The 22,807-nt window shown below is 37.3% G+C and overlaps 1 protein-coding gene across 1 annotated transcript in view; it reads left to right on the top strand.

Moving 5' to 3' along the window:
• The window catches only part of LOC149821071 (ubiquitin-activating enzyme E1 1-like), a 41,115-nt gene that overhangs the window by 14,696 nt on the left and 3,612 nt on the right, over window positions 1-22,807 (top strand). The gene's annotated exons all lie outside the window — the stretch shown is intronic.

Genomic DNA, 22,807 nt, shown 5'->3' with positions numbered 1-22,807 from the left:
CGATTTCAAAAACATTATTCCCAAAGGACAATTATCTAAAAAAATTGATAAGTGTACTCCCTTTTGTATCGGTCCAGCCATATGAAATTATGTTGCATCCATATTTGGACCAACACACTTTGTATTGGTCTAAAAACTCTATTTTTTTAATTTCTTTATGCAAAAGTGGTTCTCACAGTTCGTGATATGATGAAAGCTTTATCCATGGTCCAAATTGGCCTATAGCTTCAATCATACCGGAAAATGAAAGCAATTTTGTTGTATTAAAAGGTATTCTACCGTCATAAAACCACTTACTAATGTACTCATATACTGTTTCCCGTTCTTTCTTGAAGCGATTCTCTAATGTGGTTTGTTTGTTTGCTTACCTTTCTTTCTCTGTTACATTACTTCAGAAGTACGAATCTATAGGCCCTTTTGCCTGTGATGGTCTCAAGCCGAATGTACTACTCGACTGCCCCTCCATATGTGAAACTGCAGCATGTCTTTCGTCAGAATCAGAAGCTGAGAACAAACTTTCACTTCTTTCATAGATATTAACTAGCTCTTTCTATTTTTTTTCATCTCTCTTCTTCTTCGAAGTACTTGCTTGATTTCTGTAATTGTTTTATCACAAGCCTTCACGATTCCTCTAATCCCAAGTATATGCTCTTTTATTCTATATATGCCTCATTTATAAGTTATTCCACATCTAAGGCATGTCACAAAATTCTGATCGTGTTTATCCTTAATATAGGCCCACTCCCATGCTGGATCACTTGATCTTCGCTTGATGTTTTACATATCTTTCAAATTTGGAAATGTCGAGCTTGGAGTGGACCCGCTAGCACTTGTAGAAGAAGCCCTTCTATCGTTATAAAAAAATGATAAGAATCAAATAATGTGTTTGATCAGTGATAAGGAAAAGTGTTTCATCAGTGATAAGGAAAACAATTGAATAAGTAAAGCAAACAACCATCAACAAATGCCAAATAGTTTAAAAATAATCTAAAATTTTAAAACAAGGTTCTAAAACTAACAACAAATATGTATCCAACATAAAATTAATCAACACTATAAACCCGACAAGCCTGGTGCTAGATCTAAGTGAGAGTAACGCAACAGCTGCATCAGTGGAAGATAGTTGTTGGTTTTATGTCACTATTAGTTGTGCTTAAAATCTGGCAAAACGAAGGTGAGCAGCCCTACCAACCTAGAGAAATCAAGGGCGAGTATAGGTCTTAGTGACAAGTAAAAATAGGCTGTACTAACAAAACCATTTCACAATTATGCATACTTAAATTGAGAGAGTAACACAAACTGCACGAGCTAGGGGCAGATAAATCAAACAAATAATAACCTACCAACCAAACTTCAAACATAATACGTTAATTTCACTAGGACAAGCAAACTTCAAACTTAACTTCACCACAACAAAGGCCAAAAGAAGGAGAAATCAGCATCAGGACGACACGGTATGTGTTTTTCATGCTTTTTTGAAATCTCTTCTATGTAGAGGATATGTTGTTCGTGTAACAATTCAGACTAATGGTAAATACCATCCCCAACTTCACCTGTTCCATATTTTACTCTTTAAAAGTTTAGTTTGGGCTCTTGATGTGGGGTTCTTACTTTTTCATGGGGGGACAAAGATAACAAAAATCTTAGGGAGGCCAAATAAACAACATATACATCTAGAACAAAGGTTGTTAACTACATGCTTTCAAAACAAACAGATGACCATGCATAATGTGATAGTTCATAAATTGGCCAACTATATCCAACATGGGTTTTTAAGATCTCATCAGTCTACATCATCTGCACTAAGGGATCAAGGCTTACATGATACATATACATAAATTTTGCTGAAGTAAAAGGAGCTATGCTGCTACTAGGATCAAAGGAAGCACCAGGAAATTACTTGATGAAGCTTTGTAGATTTTGGGGCCCAACTTTACCTGATTCAAGCATAGTGTAGTAAGATTAGATGCATCATTTAGTAACACATAAATGACGAACTCTAGAAATTGTTCTTGAAATAATATCTTTAGAAATGATTGTTCTCAAAGCAATGCGAAAATTGCATTATTTCAAAAGAAAGTTGCCAATGTTTTCAAACCATCCTATTAACATTTCAAAAGAGAGAGAGGCGAGTGACATAGAGAGACCGAGCCAGAGAGGCGAGTAACAGAGAGAGAGGCGAGTGAGAGAGAGAGAGACCGAACGAGTGACAGAGAGAGAGATCGAGCAAGAGAGAGAGGTGAGTGACTCAGAGAGAGAGATCGAGCGAGTGACAGAGAGAGCGTACCTTTTTTTTTTGAAATTCTTCTTCGTGCCCTAGGAGGAGAGAGTCAAATGCAAGAGCAAATGAAAAGAAAAGGGAAAATGGCCCCCCTTTTATAGTCGTTGACACTTGGTCAACAACTATAAACCACCTAGGCGGAAAATTAGGGCCCCACCGCCCAAACTGCATCGCCCAGGCGGTGGGGCTACGTCCAGGTCGCCTTTGACAACCAAGAATGAAACAAGGAGTCTTCACACACCTTACTCGAGAGGCACAAATCACACCCATAAATGGTCCAAAGCACAAAAACCACTAAAGGCTTATGAAGAACGCAATCACAAAGTGCACATGCACAAGTCCACTATGGGGCAATCTAAAAAGCACTAAGGCTTACACAAGCACAAGAGTCCATACAATATCAAAAGAGATACAACACTTAAAAATAATGAATTTATTTATCAAGGTCCAGCTTCAAAGAAACTGATACAATGGGCCTTAAGCCCTTATTTATAGACAAGAAGAGGCCAACAGTCCCAACAGTCATATTTGTGACCGTTGGGAGTACTTCCAACGACTAGGTGAAGGCATATTGCTATAATGCCCTTACACAAAGAAATAAAATATACAAAAACTAAAAAGAAGAATAAAGAAAACCTATTTTCTAACTTGTATAAAATATCCAAAATGCTCCTAGTGGGCAACCTAAATTACATTATTCATTATAGTTACATATATCTTGAATATATATAACTATATATGAAGTTATACATATAACTTAACTCCCCCCCCTCAAACTTACGGTGATGTAACCGTAAGCTTGCAAATACACAAGAACTTATGTCTTTAAAAGTCTTCATCATGTTTTTCTTTCATTGAAGGGTGTATAAAATCTTCAATATTTCTGTTAATCATTTGCTCTAATAGACTCTTCAATACTTAGAAACCGGTAAATACAGCAAGCCAAATATCCCGACTATACAAAAGAACTTATATATCAGAAAAACAAAGAATCATAAAATGCATTGATATTATGGAAGAAGTCATGCTTACAAATCATTAATTACTTTAAACATTCATGAAAACATCTATGAAAGTATGCACAATACCCCAATACTTTAAAAATGAGAAAGTAAAACCTACTAGGCAAACTTCACAATTATGCATAAGATGTGAAAAACTCAAGAAACAACCAACAAATAAAAGAAAGTTAACTTTATGATAATCAATGCATATATTTATCAAGAAAAAACACATTAATGCATGCAAGACATGAAATAGGATTTGTCGAGTAACATTAATACAAAAGGTGTTTAAATCATAAAATCCCACAAAGAAGAGTATTTGACTCATAAATAGATTTCCTTTTGAGAACAAGTCATTTTTACGCAGCGGAAGATACAAGAAATAATTCAAACCATTCAATAAAGGTTAAGATAAGATAAATATGACAAACATGGATCAATCAAACATTATGTTTTAGAAGCAATATTAACCATACAACTAATGCATGTATGAATGAATCATGCAATAGTTTAGAGCCAATGAACGAGTCAATTATAGACCAATTACAATAAAAACTTTTCCAAGAGAAAATAACTTATAAGAGATTTAAAATTTCACAAAAATCATAAAATAATGTTTGATTGATCCACATTATATATATATAACACAGGGCAGCCAATCATGAAACAAATTTAAGGTGTCCTTAATCATGCAATTAAAGCATATTCAATGCAAAATGCATGAAAATATTTTAATAATCATTTTTCATATAAGGATAAATGAGTAGTAAAAATTCAAAAATTTTGTGGAGAGATTTAAAAATCTCATATAACATAATGAATAATGTTTGCAAATCTCCACAATAGTTTGACCATCACATGCAATCACCTTACTTGACCTTCAAACCTTAAAATGTAATTGTATCAGAACAGGAGCATAATTGCAAATGTCAACAAGAAAAATGTGACCATGCACATGCAATACAGGGTTCCCTGACAATACAAATTAAGAGATCAATCACAAATGTCAGCAAGAGTCATCTTTGTGACCATGCATAGGCAATAGAGGGCTCCCTTACAAATCAACTACAATCCACAAGAGGTGCACATAACTCACTTTACAAATGATTGTAAAAATGTAAACAACATCAATTTCAATGGGTGCACATAACTCACCACACTGATAATCCAAAATCTCTTATAAACGACATCAGTTTCAGCGAGTGCACATATCTCACCACACTGATAAACAATGCCTCTTGTCTAGATAAAATGACACTTAAATAAAAGGCATAATAGGAGAGAACACACGAGGTAAGAGAGCTCGTAATGAAAACAAACTAATGTCACTAAGAAGAATAAGGATATCAATTTTAACAATTTTTTGAAGTGCCATAGTTTCAAAAATAGATAGCCATCACAAATAAATATCATTATAAGCATCAAACATAATAACAGTGACCAAATAAACAAATGAGTGATACAACACATTCATAGAACCAGAGATCAAACAATCGTCAGTTAGAGCCGAACTATAAGCCAACAATCTAAACTGACAAAGATGAGGTGCACACAACTCATCTGGTCACCCCAACAAACATCTCTAGTTCAAACAAAGCCAACATGGAACCAAGGGCCAATCAACTATCAATTAGATTTAAGACATGTGTCAACATGACACTTATACACTTTCATAATTACAAATTGATAAGATGATTTGAGGTGCACACATAACTCACCTCAATGGCTAATTTTTTCAGCAATAACAAGGCCAAAAGAAGTGATGCATCATATAAAAATTTGTGATGGACAACCAAATGCCATAAGAAGACAATAAACACTCACGGAAATCAAATTCCAAATAAGTGAGTTCATGTAGAAGAACCAATTTGAAAAGCAAAGTTTCAAATCAAAACCATTAATGATAAATGAGATATAGTGCAGTCATATGCAAACAAAATATTAATTGATAATTTTTTCATAAACCTTATAAGCAAAGACTATCAAAGTTATATCAATAACAATGAAGAATGAGTATGGCTAATATAAACAAGCTATATAGAGAGAGCTAAATCTAGATTATAAGTCTATTATGAGACAACAATGGTATACAACATAAAAGAGGCCAAAACTTACAAAGGTTCTCAATGAACCATACCACTATCAATCATGGATACTCTCAAAGAGATTAAAATTCATGCATATCCAATAATCTAATAACTTTAAGGCTACATAAAATCCACAATAATATTTAACATTTTATAAATAACAGGAACTGTTAATCAAGAAAATTAGTGTCCATTAAAGATCCAAGTGGTCAAGAATAACAAGTATTCATTAGGGGCACACCAACAAAGCCCACAAAAGAGCATCAAGATGAAAATTTCATTTGTTCAACAAAAAAGAAGAGGCATAGAAAAGCTATATTCATAGTAATTAGAGTCCTTAAGAAACCACATACTTAGAACATAATTTTTAATATATTATAGAAATATGCATAAATAATCATAAAGACATTAATATACCCAAAATATATTTTGAATTAACATGCAAGGAAATGAATGTCTCCAACGATGTTCACCAATGAAAGGAAACAAGGTCCTCCAAAAGATATTTACCAAAACAACAAATTGGGCACTCAAAGAGTTCTACCGAAGTACCAAAAAAACATTCACAAGCTACAAAATGGGCTCACACACAAACATCCACTTAAGGGGCAAACACATGGAATAAAAATAATATTTTATCGATCAAGACTATGCAAGAAGCATTAACTCATTAAAAAAAATCTACATTAGATTTCAAAGAACATGCCTTGATATATGCATGAAATTACCAATAATCATAAAAGTGTTCAAAAGTTTTCAAATAAATATGTATACTTTGAATGAATACGTACACAAATTTACTAATGGATATACACTACAGCATGGAAAATATATATTTTTGTAGAAAAGTAAAAATGAAGGATTTATCATAAATAGATCAACAATATGCTACTTATAAGTTAATATCATAACACAAACTCTAGTTCTAATTTAATTTTTAAAGAAAACATAGTTTACATGATTAAGAAATAACCATAATATTCCAAACAAAATTTTCAAAAATATATAAATACATTTTTAAAGATAGAGAACTAAAAAATAATCACCATATATATAAGGATTTTAGAATACATAGCGAATCCCACATCATATAGCTGTATTTAACTTGAAAGATTATAAAAGAGAAAGAGAAAGAGAAAGATGTAGACAACACAACCTCTTGGACCCCACAATCACCACGATCACGTGATGATCACACTTCAAAGATCCAAGAACACCCTCGCTTTGATACCATATAATGAAATAAAGAGTCTTCGCAGACCTCACTCAAAAGGCACAAATCACACCCTCGAATGGTCTTAAGCACAAAAACCACTAAAGGCTTATGAAGAACGCAATCACAAAGTGCACATGCACAAGTCCACTATGGGGCAATCTAAAAAGCACTAAGGCTTACACAAGCACAAGAGTGCAATCAATATCAACAGAGACAACACTTAAAAATAATGAATTTATTCATCAAGGAGCTTAAAAGAAACTTACGAATACAAAAGGCCTTAAGCCCTTATTTATAGACAAGAAGAGGCCAAGAGGGAGCCTCCAAAATAGACATTGGGAGGCTCCAAACGGTCATATTTGTGACCGTTGGGAGTACTCCCAGTGACTATGTGGAGGCATATTACTATAATGCCCTTACACAAAGAAATAAAAAATACAAAAATTAAAAAGAAGAATAAAGAAAACCTATTTTCTAACTTGTATAAAATAACCAAAATACCCCTGGTGGGCAACATAAATTACATTATTCATTATAACTACATATATCTTGAATATATATAACTATATATGAAATACATATAACTTAACAAGCTGTCTATGGGATCAAAAACATATTTACCAGTGGATCCCTTTGAACATGATTGTTCCCACTAATGCTGAGAAAACAATTTGTTGTAGCATGTGAGTTCTCTATCACTGCAAACTCGCTATTTGCTATTTGTAGATGAACCCCATACACAGTTCATACACTCTCTTGTATCCCAACATCAAACACCACCATTTATGCCACCCTTTCATGAATCATCACCACTCAATGATCACTGCTGCAATCACTAAAGTGCCTTCCTCATAGCCAGAGCCACAAGAATTATGAATTTCCGTCATTGATGACTCTAGAAGCCACCTCTTGGAAGTTGACTGAGGGGCAAATAAGACTTAAATCAGAGTCCACAATATTTCCCTTAATTCTTTTCTCTCCTTAACCCTTGCAAGGGATTAGGGCACCCGATCCATTCAGATTATGCCTCAACTTGACAAAGAGAAGGGTAGTTAATCCATATTGAGATCCCATGAGGGACCTAGCTCGAAATCTTGATCCAAAGACCCGGATACCCAAGAAAAGTTAAAATTAAAAATATCCCATAAAATTGTGCTTAGACCCATTTGGGATGATGATACTCCTACCCCAAATTTCTCCATGTAACCCAAGAGATGGTGAAGGCCTCCTAGACAACGAGCCAACCATGCACATCCCTTTGGCTTTCCTGGCATTGCCACACCTGACTATAAAACTTCTGGCAAGTGCGGATTAGGTAGCCATCCAATGAGCGCCAACTACTTGATGTTCTCTGAAGATTCCATGCTGGTCTATTTAGATGAATACTTTTTGGGAGGGAACTAAGTTGCCCTCACGACTAGGTTCAGATTGTCTAGGTGCTGCAAAACTGCAATAGATATGCTTCTTCCTGTATCGAAAATTAAATCACTTCTTGCACAAACAATCCCCTCTTTCCATCGGCAATTCACTCATGTGACCAAGAATTATTGTGATGTATTTATCTTTATTGGACTGAACCGCAGACCAGCCCTCATATTTCGTCAATCCAAACAACTCAGGCTGGTCCCTATCGAAGAATGGAGGGTGAAATGATAGATTCAAACCAAGAATGATCAGAACCTCCCTCCGAATATTCCTCAAGAACCTTATATCTCCGATAGATAGGGACCTTTGAAGCATTTTTCCAGAGTATTAAAAAGATTTACGAAAGAAATCTGCATTAAAGGCATTTGTTTCACTTTCCTCCTTCTAAGACTGTTAACATGATTTAGATGTATTGTTATTCACATAAGTCTTTCGAAAATAATGGTTAGTCTTCTAGATTGCATCCAGTGGATGCCCCATGCTCTCGAATTTGACTTCACATAATGTTTTGGGATGTAGAAGAATGACTCTTCAGAACTAGCTCTTCTAGTTGTTGAATTTGCCTCCACAAGATGTTTTTGGGGTGTAGAATGCATGACAACCTTTAGAACTAGCTCTTCTATTTGTAAAAAAATATGTTTGCTGTCCTTCCATATGCTCTTCATGAAGTCTCTTGGAGCTTCTGGTATGGTGTTGAAGCCTTGGCCTGTCTGTAAGATGTTCCTAGAGATACCTCACACCCTCACTTCCACCTGTACTTTCCCACCCACCTTTTCAGCTTATAGTATTCAGTTGCTGTTTATTCAATTTTTTGCTTGCTATCAGTGATTCTGCCTCAGTTTAATAATGGGAGCATGTTTCTGTTGCTATTTTAGTAAAGGATATATGCTTTTTGATGCTAAGGTGGCTATACAAGATCTACAGTTCTGCAAGTTAGTTATTAATCATGAAGTAGCAAAGTTTGTGAAGGCATATAAGTAAAACCTTTTCTTATTGCTTTGATGTGAGCTTGTCAAGTGTTGCTGGATATCTGTTTCTCCAAAATCTATAGGTTTTATGCATGAGAACTTCTGTTTCATGGCCAGGCACCTCCTTTGATTCGGTTAGTTTTTGCAGGATTGACCCTGCTTTGGCCAGACATGCACTGGAATTGTTGTCTTTTTCTTCTTATTTCTCTCTTTGTTAAACCTGGTATTTACTGCACTGTTGTATACAGGAGACACCCTGCTTCAACCAAATTTGCACTGGAATTTTTGGCCTTTTTTGTGCTTTTTGCTCTTTTTGCTTACCTGCTCTAGGTTGGAGTATCTTCATTTGACCTAATATGTGCTGGACTATTTTTTTCTTATTTTTTATATGCATTTGTGCATGTACACATGCATGCACATGTGTATACGTGTACAAGCATGCATGTATTAAGGACATTGTCTTTAACATGCCAATAATCAGAAAAGAAAAAACTCTATTATGTGTTCCTACTTTCTCCTTTGGTGGAAGAAGTAGATCTGTTATGTGTTTTGTCTTTAAAGTTAGCTTTATGCTTTCAATAAGCTTATTTTGCTGGTCCCACTTTAGAGAGCTGCACAAATACTTTGATTCTCTATAGAGTGTATATTTTGTTTGTTTGGACTGTTGTGTTTGTCACCTATTTTCTAGTTGCTTCTACCTTCTCCCCCAAAGACCTCCGTGTTCTACATATTTCAAGGTTCTTTTGCCTCTTAATTTTGTAGACTAAACAACCTATTGGACTTTGATGGCTTAGGAGAATCTATTTGTTGCATTAAACTTACTTGGGTATGTTTTACTCCTTTGAACAAGATGTAAACTTGAAAGAGATCCACATCAGAATTTCACATGGTAGGTTGGTGATTGCAAAATAGTGGTCTGAAAGTAATGTTGGACTGGAACTTCAATGCCTTCTCACTAGGTGCCCAATTGTAGTATCTGCACCATAAGTGGGCAGTCTTCTGTGAACAGTGTCTGCTTCATTAGGAATTCCCTTTGAATTGAGCATTCTGATTTTGTAATGCTCCCAAAATCCTGCACTTGCAACTTTTTAGGAAAATTTTAAAAGCCTTGTAATCCTTCTTTTGTCAGAGTTTTAAATAGTAATTCAGCGGAAAATGATATTTTTGAAATAACAACGGACCTTGGGTTTATTACTTGTGAAACTTTTCCTTTACACCGGATTTGAAACTCTTATGCGAAATTACAGAAATGTCTTCAAGAACGAAACATCAGGGAAAGAGTCTCATCTTGATGCCATCACGTCATCGTGCCATCGCTTGTCGTACGGACCTAATTATCACCTGTACCCATAAGACATGTTAGTTTTATAAAAAACTGGTAGGTGTAAAAGTAAAACAATTTATAACAAAACTAACACATGTTTTGTTTCATACATGATATGCAATTTAACACGAGTAAAAATAAGTATGTTAATCTTGTTTCTGTATCGTTCCAATATTATCATATGTCTCCGGAGCAGTGTTATAAAAAATGCGTCTTGAGGCGCAAAAGGCGCGCCTCGCCTTGGGGCGCGGCCATCTGTGCCTCAAGGCGAAATTTTATTTTTTATTTTTTTTTACAACAAGATTTCTGAGACATGATCAACACGATTTTTATAGGTTAATCTCATATATTTTCCAGTTATTTCAGTTATGTAATCAGTTTCTTAGTATACAACAACAACAACAACAACTACGCCTTCATCCCAAAACAATTGGGGTCAGCGATATGAACCAAAAAAGAAATTCATTTTGGGTCTTCCACATGAATCCTTTTCCTCCAATCATTTCTATCCAACGCCATGTCCTCGGTGAGGTTCAAAGCATTCATATCCTTTCCTATCATCTCCATCCAAGTCTTCCTAGGCCTACCCCGACCTCTTTTAACTAATATATTTTTCCATTTCTCCAACCTTCTAACTGGAGCATCATTAGGCCTTCGCCGAATATGTCCAAACCACCGTAAACGATTCTCTCGCATCTTATTTTCAATGGGTGCAACACCTACCTTCTTACGTATCTCTTCGTTCCGAATCTTATCTTTTATTGTATTTCCACACATCCATCTAAGCATCCGCATCTCAGCTACACTCATTTTTTGAATATGATGTCTCTTGGCAGCCCAACATTCCGTACCATATAGTAAAGCGGGTCTAATAGTCGTCCTATAAAACTTTCCCTTCAACCGCAATGGCATTCTACGATCGCACAGCACTCCAGTAGCACTTTTCCATTTCATCCACCCAACCTTTATCCTATGATTTACATCTCCATCAATTTCTCCATACTTTTGAATGATGGATCCCAAATATTTGAAATAATCATTCACCGGTATATCTTGCTCACCAAGCTTCACTACACTCCCATCATTACTTCGTTGCTTACTAAACCGACATTCCATATATTCAGTCTTACTCTTACTCAACTTAAAACCTCTAGCTTCCAATGTCTGTCTCCATAATTCTAACTTAGCATTAACCCCAGCTCTAGACTCATCAATCAAAACAATATCATCAGCAAACAACATACACCACGGTACATTTTCTTGAATTGATCTCGTAAGCTCATCCATCACTATCGCAAATAGGAAAGGGCTTAAAGCAGATCCTTGATGTAACCCAACCGTTATCGGGAAATTGGTTGTCACCCCTCCACAAGTGCGGACATTGGTTACTACTCCTTCATACATATCTTTAATTATACTAATGTACTTGAGAGAAACACCTTTCTTCATCATTGTCCACCAGAGAACGTCCCTAGGTACTCTATCGTATGCCTTCTCTAAATCAATAAAAACCATATGCAAATCTTTGTTCCTCTCTCTATATCTTTCAATAAGTTGTCTAAGAAGATGTATAGCTTCCATAGTTGATCTTCCAGGCATAAAACCAAATTGATTCTCCGATATCATGACAACCTTCCTCAACCTAGACTCAATCACCCTCTCCCAAAGTTTCATAGTATGACTCATGAGTTTTATACCACGATAGTTTGTGCAATCTTGTATATCACCCTTATTCTTATATAAAGGCACCAAAGTACTCTTCCTCCACTCATTAGGCATCTTATTTGTTCGCCAAATCAAGTTAAAAAGATTTGTCAACCATTCTAAAGCTTTCTCTCCCAAGCATTTCCAAGCCTCGATAGGTATACCATCTGGGCCAACTGCCCTTCTTGATTTCATTTTCTTCAAAGCCTCTGCAATTTCTTTCTTTTGAATCTTGCGCATGAAGTCACGATTTATCTCATGAAAAGGAATGGAGAAGTCTCCAAGATCTTGAGCATGACTATCATTAAATAGCTTATCAAAATAATCTTTCCATCTCTCCTTAATCTCCTCATCTTTGACTAAAACCCTTTGCGTTTCATCTTTGATACATCTAACCATACCCAAATCCTTCGATTTCCTATCTCTCATCTTTGCAAGCCTATAAATATCCTTCTCGCCTTCTTTGGTATCCAACTTGTCATAAACCTCCTTATATACCTTAGCCCTCGCGTTTCGAACAACTTTTTTAGCTTCCTTCTTTGCTATCATATACTTCTCCAAATTCTCATTATCACGACTCTTACTTAGATTTCTATAACACTCTCTTTTAACCTTAATAGCTAATTTGACATCCTCGTTCCACCATGATGTATCCTTACCTAGTGGTGCACCGCCTTTAGACTCACCCAATACCTCCTTAGCTACTTTTCTCATACCACCCGCTATCTTATTCCACATTGATTCTGAATCCTCCTCGAGACACCAATCAACTTCCTTAACTACCTGCTCTACAAACATTCCTTGTTTAGCTCCTTTCAGTGCCCACCACTTAATTCTAGGATCTATCCTATGTCTATCCCTTTTGCGGCATTGTCTAATTCTAAGATCTAAAATTAAGACTCTATGTTGTGTAGCTACACTTTCTCCTGGTATAACCTTACAATCGATGCAACAACCCCTATCTCTCTTTCTAAGTAGGAAAAAATCTATCTGACTCGTATTAACCCCACTTTTAAATGTTACTAGGTGAGACTCCCTCTTCCTAAACCAAGTGTTTGCTAAGATCATATCATAGGACAAACAAAAATCTAAAATCCTTTCTCCACTTTCATTTCTTTCTCCTATACCATAGCCTCCATGGATATTCTCAAATCCATCCCTACTAATGCCTACATGTCCATTAAGGTCACCGCCGATGAAAAGCTTTTCTCCGTAAGATGTCTCTTGTACTACTCCATCTAAATCTTCCCAAAATTGATGCTTAATGGAATCATCTAAACCTACTTGAGGTGCATAAACACTAATAATATTAATAATATCCGTACCTAATACTAATTTAATAAGTAAAATTCTATCACCCTTCCTACGGACTTCAACTACATTATCTATAAACTGACGACTCATAACAATCCCTACTCCATTCCTATTCCTATTTATTCCTGTATACCAAATCTTATATCCCCAAGGTTCTATCACTTTAGCTTTCTCACCTACCCATTTGGTCTCTTGAAGACATAAAATATCAATCTTTCTCCTACACATAACATCTACTAACTCTACCAACTTACCAGTTAAAGACCCTATGTTCCAAGTGGCTAACCTAATTTTATGGTCTTGGACTAACTTCTTTACCCCCACCCGTCCAACAAAGTGAGGGAACCCTTGCCTATTTGACACCACACCCGGGCGCCGGTGTGACGCGTCGCTTCTGGGCGACGACCTAGCAACCCTTGCACATTTATCACTGCCTCCGGGCCTAGAGAGTACAGCGCGTCGCTCAGTAGGGAACGCCCCAACGAAATTCTCATATTGGTTCATTTTCATAGGATATGACAAAGTTTTTATGCTGGCTGTCACAGGCCTACCGCAACCCTCCTCCTTTATCCGGGCTTGGGACCGGCAGTGTATAACTACACAGGCGGAGTTAATCAGTTTCTTAGTATATTACTATATTTTAACTTTTGTTTGTTAATCTTGTATATTTTTCAGTTATTTTAGTTATGTAATTAGTTTCTTAATATATTTTAACTTTTGCTGGTTAATCTCATATATTTTCCAGTTATGTAATCAGTTTTTTTAATTACTTTTATATGTTAATCTCATATTTTTTGAATAATCTCATATATTTTAACTTTTGTAGGTTAATCTCATATATTTTCTAGTTATTTCAGTTATGTAATCAGTTTCTTAGTATATTTTAACTTTTGTTGGTTAATCTCATATATTTTCCAGTTATGTAATCAGTTTTTAGTTACTTTTATATGTTAATCTCATATTTTTTAGAATAATCTCATATATTTTAACTTTTGTAGGTTAATCTCATATATTTTTCAGTTATTTCAGTTATGTAATCAGTTTCTTAGTATATTTTAACTTTTGTTGGTTAATCTCATATATTTTCCAGTTATGTAATCAGTTTTTTAGTTACTTTTATGTGTTAATCTCATATTTTTTAGAATAATCTCATATATTTTAACTTTTGTTGGTTAATCTCATATATTTTCCAGTTATGTAATCGTTTTCTTAGTATATTTTATCTTTTGTTGGTTAATCTCATATATTTTCCAGTTATGTAATCATTTTTTAGTTACTTTTATCTGTTAATCTCATATTTTTTAGAATAATCTCATATATTTTAACTTTTGTAGGTTAATCTCATATATTTTCTAGTTATTTCAGTTATGTAATCAGTTTCTTAGTATAATTTAACTTTTTTTTGTTAATCTCAAGTATTTTCCAGTTATGTAATCAGTTTTTAGTTACTTTTATATGTTAATCTCATATTTTTAGTACTTATTTGAGATTTTCTATTTCTTATTGGTTATTATTTCATCAATAAATCATTTCTTTATTTATTTGTATTTTTAGATATTTTTTTTAAAGTTTTCAAAAAAAATATTTGAGGCTTACGCTTTACGTCTCGAGGCTTATACCTTGCCTCGGTTTTTGGTGGAGCGCCTCGCTATGCCTCAATGCTTTTCACAACACTGCTCCGTAGAGTGAGCAAAATGAGCATGTTAACAAAATTTAGAACCAAATCTTATATATATATATTTCTTTTGCTGTGTACAAGTCAAAATAAGTAAAATAAACATGATAACTTTGTTTCAATATTAGCTGTCCCCAGGGTACGCGTAAGAGCGAAACGTAGAAACAACTGAGACTGTTTGGGGGTTTGTTATGCTATGTATTTTTGATACCTCAAACAGCTAGCTGAGTCTGTTTCTAAGGGGACGATCTGTGTCCGAGAGAGAATTTTCAGAGGCATTCGTAGCAAGGGATGCATCCAACTTCTGCATAAGTTAGTAGGATCTACCACTTAGGATAATTTTTGGTAGTCTCGTCCCCTAATTCCGATGATTGGGGACATTGAGTCATTTGCCCGAGGGGTGGTTGTTAACAACTTGTCCATCCCATCCTCTCCCTTTGCGAAAACAAATATATAAATGAGTATGTCAGGTTTTATTTTAATTGGCAACCCATTCTACATGCTCTAGTCTTTCAAACCAAATCGAACATCTTACCTATGAAGGCGATGATCACCATTTATGTGATTTTAACAATGTGCATTTTTCATGTTTTGAGGTTACCATAAACCTCTCATCCAATCATCGTAATACTATAACATGCCGTGCATGCCTGATAGGACCGCTACGATGAGTGGGGTATAGGTTTCTCAGAAAGAAACCCCAACTCTATTATGTGGTGAAAGAAATGATATAACCATTATAGTTTAATTTGACATGCTCTGATATTTCAAACTACTTTTATATCATTGTGCAATTTGCATGTTACGAGATCACCATGAATCTCTTATCCAATTACTGTATTATCGACATGCTGTCCATGTCTCGTGATACTGCATACGAAAAAAGGGGTATAGGTTTCTCAGAAGAAACCCTTCCAATCACATTTCTATGCTCCCAATCTAGGATATTCGAGACATACTTCTTTGTATTGTGCCGATTTCGGAGAAACTTGGTTGCAAGTAGGCAACTCTCAAGTGTTCGAATTTGCTTTTCAAAACTATGCATATTTGAATGCATGATTCACGCAAGAAATTCCTTTTCTTTCAAGTTTTAGCGCACACACGCAAATTCATGTTATTTTTGTAAAGAGCAAGCATGATACATGATAGGGAAGAGTACGTGACTGCATACCTTATGAAGTTGTATATATGTACGTATAATACATATATTACATAACCCTGGCCCGTGTATATTACAATGCGACGACAATATATCAAGACTCGATGTGCGAAACCGCAGATCGAGCTAAATAAATGTGCAAGTACATGAGGTACAAAATTGTACCCTGGCTAAATAAATGCGTAAGCTGTGCACGAGGTACGAAACCATACTTCAACCAAATAAATGCATAATCAGTGCACGGGGTACAAAATCGTATCTCGGCCAAATAAATGCATAAGCAGTGCATGAGGTACGAAACCGTACAGTGGCTAAATAAGTGCGTAAACAGTGCATGATGTACGAAACCGTACCTTGGCTAAATAAATGCGTAAGCAGTAGCCTGTACACATGATAGCGCATCAACAAAGTAAATGACATAAAACAAGGTTCGATGTGTGAAACCATACATCGAGCTAAATAAATGCATAAGCAGAAGCCTGTGCACATAAAAACGCAACGGCAAAGTAAATGACATAAAGTAAAAATGACAAAGTTCGCAAAACTGCGTTCATGAGTTAAAAGCGCGTGTGTGTATATATATATAATTATGTTCATTTACAAGTTTTAGCATTGTCCTTTCTTTGTTCTTCGTGCAACTTTTTCTTACCTCGGAGATGGTCGAACTTGCATACGATTCTGAGCGTACGTCTTTAAAGGCTTATGCCTTGCTGCGCGTGCCACGTTCGTTGCGCCGATGGGGTGCACTAAGAGATATTTTATTGCGTTGCGTAAAAGAACGATGCAACAACTCAAAATAATAAAATTAGCAACGCTTGCATCGCAGAGGTCGAACCCGACCCTTGGTTAGAGTCGATTGACAAAGCCGGGTCAATAATCGGGGCGAGCCGCGCTGGGACTCGGGGTTGGCCGGGCTCAACTGAGCCCGACTGGCAGCAAGCGGGGAGGGGCCGAGTTGGGCTCGGTAAGGACCAAGCTCAACTCAATTGAGTGGGCTGGTTAGGCTCCAATAGAGCCGGACTCGATTGGACCCCAAACCAAACCGGGGTCGGGGTCAGTTTCGACCAACACAGGAAACAAGGGGGGGGGGGGGTCGACTGCCAGGCTGAGCCCGACCCCATCCTTGGACAGGGGTCGAGCTTGGGCTCGGTCCCCTCGAAACAATGGATCGGGCTGAGCTCGGTCTGGTTGTCAAGCCTGACCCAATCAATGAAAGGGACCAAGCCTAGGCTCGGTCCTGCTTTAACTGGCACGAACTGGGCTCTGTTCAGACCGAGCCCAGCCTCAGGAGGGCATGGTAGGGGCATCGCCCCTGCCAGAAGACTGAAAAAGAAGGGGGGAAAAAGGTAGGGGGCAGTGTCCCTGCCTTCTCGCCAAAAAACAGAAGAGGCAGGGGGCGTCACCCCCATGCTTGTTAGTCGTAAAAAAGGGGGAAGGCAAGGGGCAGCGCCTCTGCCTTCCGACCGAAAGACAGAAGAGCCAGGGGGCGTTGCCCCCCTGCCTGTTGGCTGAAAAAGGGTGAAAGGCAGGGGGCGACGCCTCTGCCTTCCGGCTGAAAGACAAAAGAGGTAGGGGGTGCCCCCCTGCCTGTTGGCCCAAAAAAAAGGGGAGGCAGGAGAGAGAGAAGAGGAGAGGGGTATCTGGGAGAGGTGAGCTCCAACGACATTTAGAGTTCGAGAGAGGGTGAGCTCAAGAGGGAGGAGAGGGTATTGGGGAGAGAGGAGTCGGGCAAGGGCGGTCTCAGGGAGAGAGGAAGAGTGCAAGGTGTAGGGGTTTTCCTCTTTTCGTAAAGAGGATGCTCCCCCCCCCCCCCCCAGGTTGGATCCAAACACTTTTTTTTTTTTGAAATAACTCTGGTCTTAAAAAATGAGTCAATGATTACTGATGCACTTGTATTTAAGTTAATCAAAAGATACTAAGATCTATACTTTGCTAAGCTTCATGTTGATATTTAGCCTTTAAACTGAGATTGATTTGTGAGGCCCTGACATTATCTTATTTTATTAGTTACTTGTTTGGACATTTAACCATATCTTGGCATGATTTTGTATGTGTTCTTAAGTTTGTAGCTTGTCTTTCTTTGATTTTGAGAGAGCTCATCTTGGGTACCATACTGGGTAGCACCTTTGAATTTGTAATGTTTACATTGAATTTTTTGTGGATCTAACCATACATATGTGATCTCTATAGCCTTTATAATTGAAGCATGCACTGACCTAATGTTTCCAAACCCTGGACAGTATCCTTTTAAAAGATGTTTGCAATTGCATGTATCTGCCAAAAGCATGATAGGAGTTGCAGGGAAAATCCCCAATCTATCACATTTTCAATGTAATGAGCCCCCTTTGAAATTTTTAGGGGCTTAAAAATCTAGTAAATGCAACCAGTCATCAACCTCCTGCCTCTTGAAATCCCTTTTGAATTCAAGGAACCAACCAGCACGCTCATTCCAACAGTCATTGATTTACTTTTGTCTTGGAGAATGAGGAATAACGCCAGGTAATGGTTAGCAAGAAGGTAGTTCTGCACACCAAATATCAGACTAGAACCTCAAATTGCTGCGAACCGCTAGCATGGAATTCCTGCAAGAAGCTTAGAATGCCCAACTTTGAACAACTCAAGGGTAAAGCTATCAGGCCTTGGAGCCTTCCCTCTTGTCAGTTTCCAACCTGCAGTTTCGCCTCCTTCGATAAAAAGGGTGTTATGAAAGGCATTAGAAAAAAGAGAAAACATGAGAGAGAGAGAAACAGATCCAGATCTGAATGGACCCAAATAAGACTTGGGTCCATTCAGACTTTATCATAACACCTGGTTTGCGCCAGGTGTTATGAGAGAGAGAGAGAGCTACCCTAACCCACCGGGTACCTTGCCGCTGGTGAAGGAGGAGGAGCCCTCCAGCGCTAAAAGAAGAAGAGGAAGAGAGGAAGGTCACACACACCATCCTCTCTCTCTCTCTCCACCACTTTCTTCTCTCACGTCCTTCTTCTTCCCTCTCTCTTAGGTTTCATTTTACCCTCTCTCCTCTCTCAATTCCCCCTCTTGTCTTTCCCCTATCCTTGTTTCCCTCTCTCTCTGATTTTCTCACTCGCCCAGAGAAAGGGGGAAGAGGGGAACCACGAGAGAGAGAAATCTAGAGGGAAGAAGACGAGAGAGACTGGGAGAGAGAAGGGGGAAGACGAGGGTTTGGGGAGCGAGACCAAGAAGAGAGAATCGAGAGTTTCGGGGGGGGGTGGCATTTTTTTGTTTTTGAGTTTTGGTTCTGAATTAGACCTGACCCGACCCGACCTGGCATAGTGCTGGACCCGACCTGCATCCGGTACCCACACCCATACCCGTGTCGGCACGTGTACAGCCGCCCAAATGGCGTGTCGTAGTTGCATAGCATGGGTATGGCCCTTTAATAAATGGGATGAAGGAGCCTAATGAATCTCATGCTTTATGGGTTTTGGAATTTGGTAACTTTTAAAAATATCTGTAATCTCAATAATTTGAATATTCTTTAAATAATTAATACTCTCTTTCTCTCTCTTGTGGTTATCTATATTTAACTTTACATAACTGTTAATGTATTTCATAATTAACTTTGGTAATTTTGATAGGATTTACCTACTGTCTCTTTCTTTCTCTCTTGTAACATACTCATTGGACTCTCACTCTCTTAACATCCCCACGTAGATAGGCCTTCCTAATATCCCTCTCCCTCTATAATTTTCTTCATGTTCCATAATTTTATTTTGGTAATTCTTTTAGGATTTTCCTAATCTTTCTCTCTCTCTCTCGTGCATGTGCATGACGGGGGCATTAGAAAATGTAACAATGACACTGAAACCCAACATCTATATAATTTTAAAAAGTTTCTTAAACAAAATATTTTGGCTCATCAATGCCCTTCTTCCATCTTTAAGAAGTCGTAAGAATTTCTAATGACTTGAGTAATTAAATACGTATATTCATTTCCCTTGTCCTACTTTTCATTAAACTGCCATTTCGTCCGTCGTCTGTCCCTATCGTACTTGCTTTATAATATAGGGAACACATGGTTAAACTTCAGTTCAACTTGGAAAAGAATTGGTTTCAATTAAGACTTGAAAAAAATAGATAGATATAACTCTAGAACTGAACTGAAACATGGACAGAGAGTTCATGCTAATTCAAAAGAAAACAAGCTTGATGGTGATAGGTGTCCCTTCATTCTAAGTTATGTTACATGGGTATGGGTTCAGGTACGGGTACAGGTACAGAGGGTATGATACAACAATTCCAAAAAGTGTGGGTACAAGGACACAATTATACACACACACACGCACACACACACACAAAATCAAAATCCATTTTCCAACAAGTCAGCAACATAAATTAATTTAACAATTAACATTTAACTACCGACTAAACTAAATGTATTAAAATATAAACTAAAAAACCCCTAAAAAACTGAAAACACCCTATATCAGTCACCAAGATATGCTCCTACCTCTTCGTCGTCTGCCGGAGGTTGCTGGAGTGTCGGAGGTCCGCTAGAGGTCGCTGGAGAGAGAGGTCGCTGGAGAGAGAGAGAGAGAGAGAGAGAGAGAGAGAGAGAGAGAGAGAGAGAGAGAGAGAGAGAGAGAGAGAGCTGAGGGGAGGGAGGGGGTGGTTTTATTGGGTGGGGTGGGACCAAAATGGCCCACCCCTTTGACCTTGGTCAAACCAAGGTTTTGATGCATACTCAACCTGTCATAGTGTGGGACCCGACCCGCGGCGTACCTGCACTGCTCCTGGTACCTGCCCCCGTGTCGACACGGCTACGACGACCTCCCAAGCGGACATAGAATCTAAGAAAGCAGAGAAACGAGAAATATCTCCAAAAACAGAAACCAACTCTCGAGTGGACTGGGTGTGTGATCCCTTCATCCAAGTCATCACTCTTGTCACTGGGGTTGAACCTATAAAACTACCAAATTATCCTTAAGCAATTATGTGTTGAGCCGATTGGCTTTCACCTTAAGTAATACACTGTAGCAGATATGAACCCTGTAAACATGAATTCAACTTAAACTGAAGCTGCTCAAGTATTGTTGAGATGACTGAGCCATATCAAGAATCCCAAAACGACAAGAAAAAACTCCTTTTCCATGTTCCAACAGCTAAACCATAACCTATAATCTTCTGGACAAAAGTAGTTACTTTCTATTTTTAATTTCAAAGGCAATTGATTGATCAGGACTGACCTGTGTTGGAAGATATTAAGACATTACCTGTTATGCACAGGATATGAGGCACATTTCCAGTGTCTTTAAATCAAATTGCTTATCCAGAAAAGTAGGTTAAGTTTGTATGTTGCATTGTGGTAGAATAGGGTTTCCCAAGTTTCCCACTTCTCTGGGTATCACCCCTCTTTTTTTACCTTTATTCTAAATGGTTCCCTTTCTGATTTCAGCTATCGATGCTAACTATGGACTGTTGATCACATCAAGGGTTCTGACACAAAGAATTGTCCAATAAATTTATAAGGACATCTTAATGAATTGATGAATTTTTTTAGTTGTCATGTAGATCAGGAAACACACAACGAATGAGGTACTTGCTTTGATACTACACAGACAATTGAGTTCTTGTGAAAAGGAACTCTGTGACTATGAATTAGCATAGATCATCCTTTTAACATTAATGACGGCGCAAAGGTGTGGTTGCCATATGAAACTGTAAAATAGTGAAGGAGCAAAAGATGTGGGGAAAATGTCATGCATTGCTGCACACATGCAGGCACAAAGAGAACAACTACTGAACTTTGTGGCTTTCCATGATTGCATCTTAATTAAGCAAGGTTACAACCCAGAAAGTGCCTTGCTTGATGCAGTATTGTTTACATGACACGTTTTTAAAATTTGCTCAGATAAAACTCTTTTTCAGCTACTAATATAAAATTGTAAGAAAGGCAATAATCCATATATTCATGTTGTGGAAAATTAATTAGGTGGAAAGTTTCTGTTTAAGCCTCAATTTTGTAATTGAGATTGTAAAGTGAAAGGGAAATTGTCTATAAAATGGTTCCTGATCACATTGTAATGCTATGGGATACTGGAATGTATATGAGATTAACTGCAATTTTCTTGTGGACAATCTATGACATTGCAACTTCTTCTGTTTTCATGACTGAATGCCTAGCGTGGATTTTGCACAAGTCTTGCTCCTGAAAGTTTGGTTGCCCATTCTCCTAAAAGTTTTAATATCCATTCTATGTTTTTTCTGAAAAATGTCTATACAGTTTGCATCTTGGTAGCAGTTCATCATCTACGTGCCGATACATCCTATTCTTGGTCCTTGTGTTCTTTATCTGGATGTTATTGAAAAATCACATTGTAATGCTATGGGATACTGGAATGTATATGAGATTAACTGCAATTTTCTTGTGGACAATCTATAACATTGCAACTTCTTCTGTTTTCATGAATGAATGCCTAGCGTGGATTTTGCACAAGTCTTGCTCCTGAAAGTTTGGTTGCCCATTCTCCTGAAAGTTTTAATACCCATTCTATGTTTTTTCTAAAAAATGTCTATACAGTTTGCATCTTGGTAGCAGTTCATCATCTACGTGCCGATACATCCTATTCTTGGTCCTTGTGTTCTTTATCTGGACATTATTGAAAAATCTTTTAAATATGCTTATATGT

Source organism: Nuphar pumila, chromosome 12 (genome assembly GCF_984573655.1).
Source record: "Nuphar pumila chromosome 12, dmNupPumi1.hap1.1, whole genome shotgun sequence".
NCBI lineage: Eukaryota > Viridiplantae > Streptophyta > Magnoliopsida > Nymphaeales > Nymphaeaceae > Nuphar > Nuphar pumila.
The sequence above is the reverse complement of the archived record's forward strand: the minus strand, read 5'-3'. Positions and strand labels throughout refer to the sequence as shown.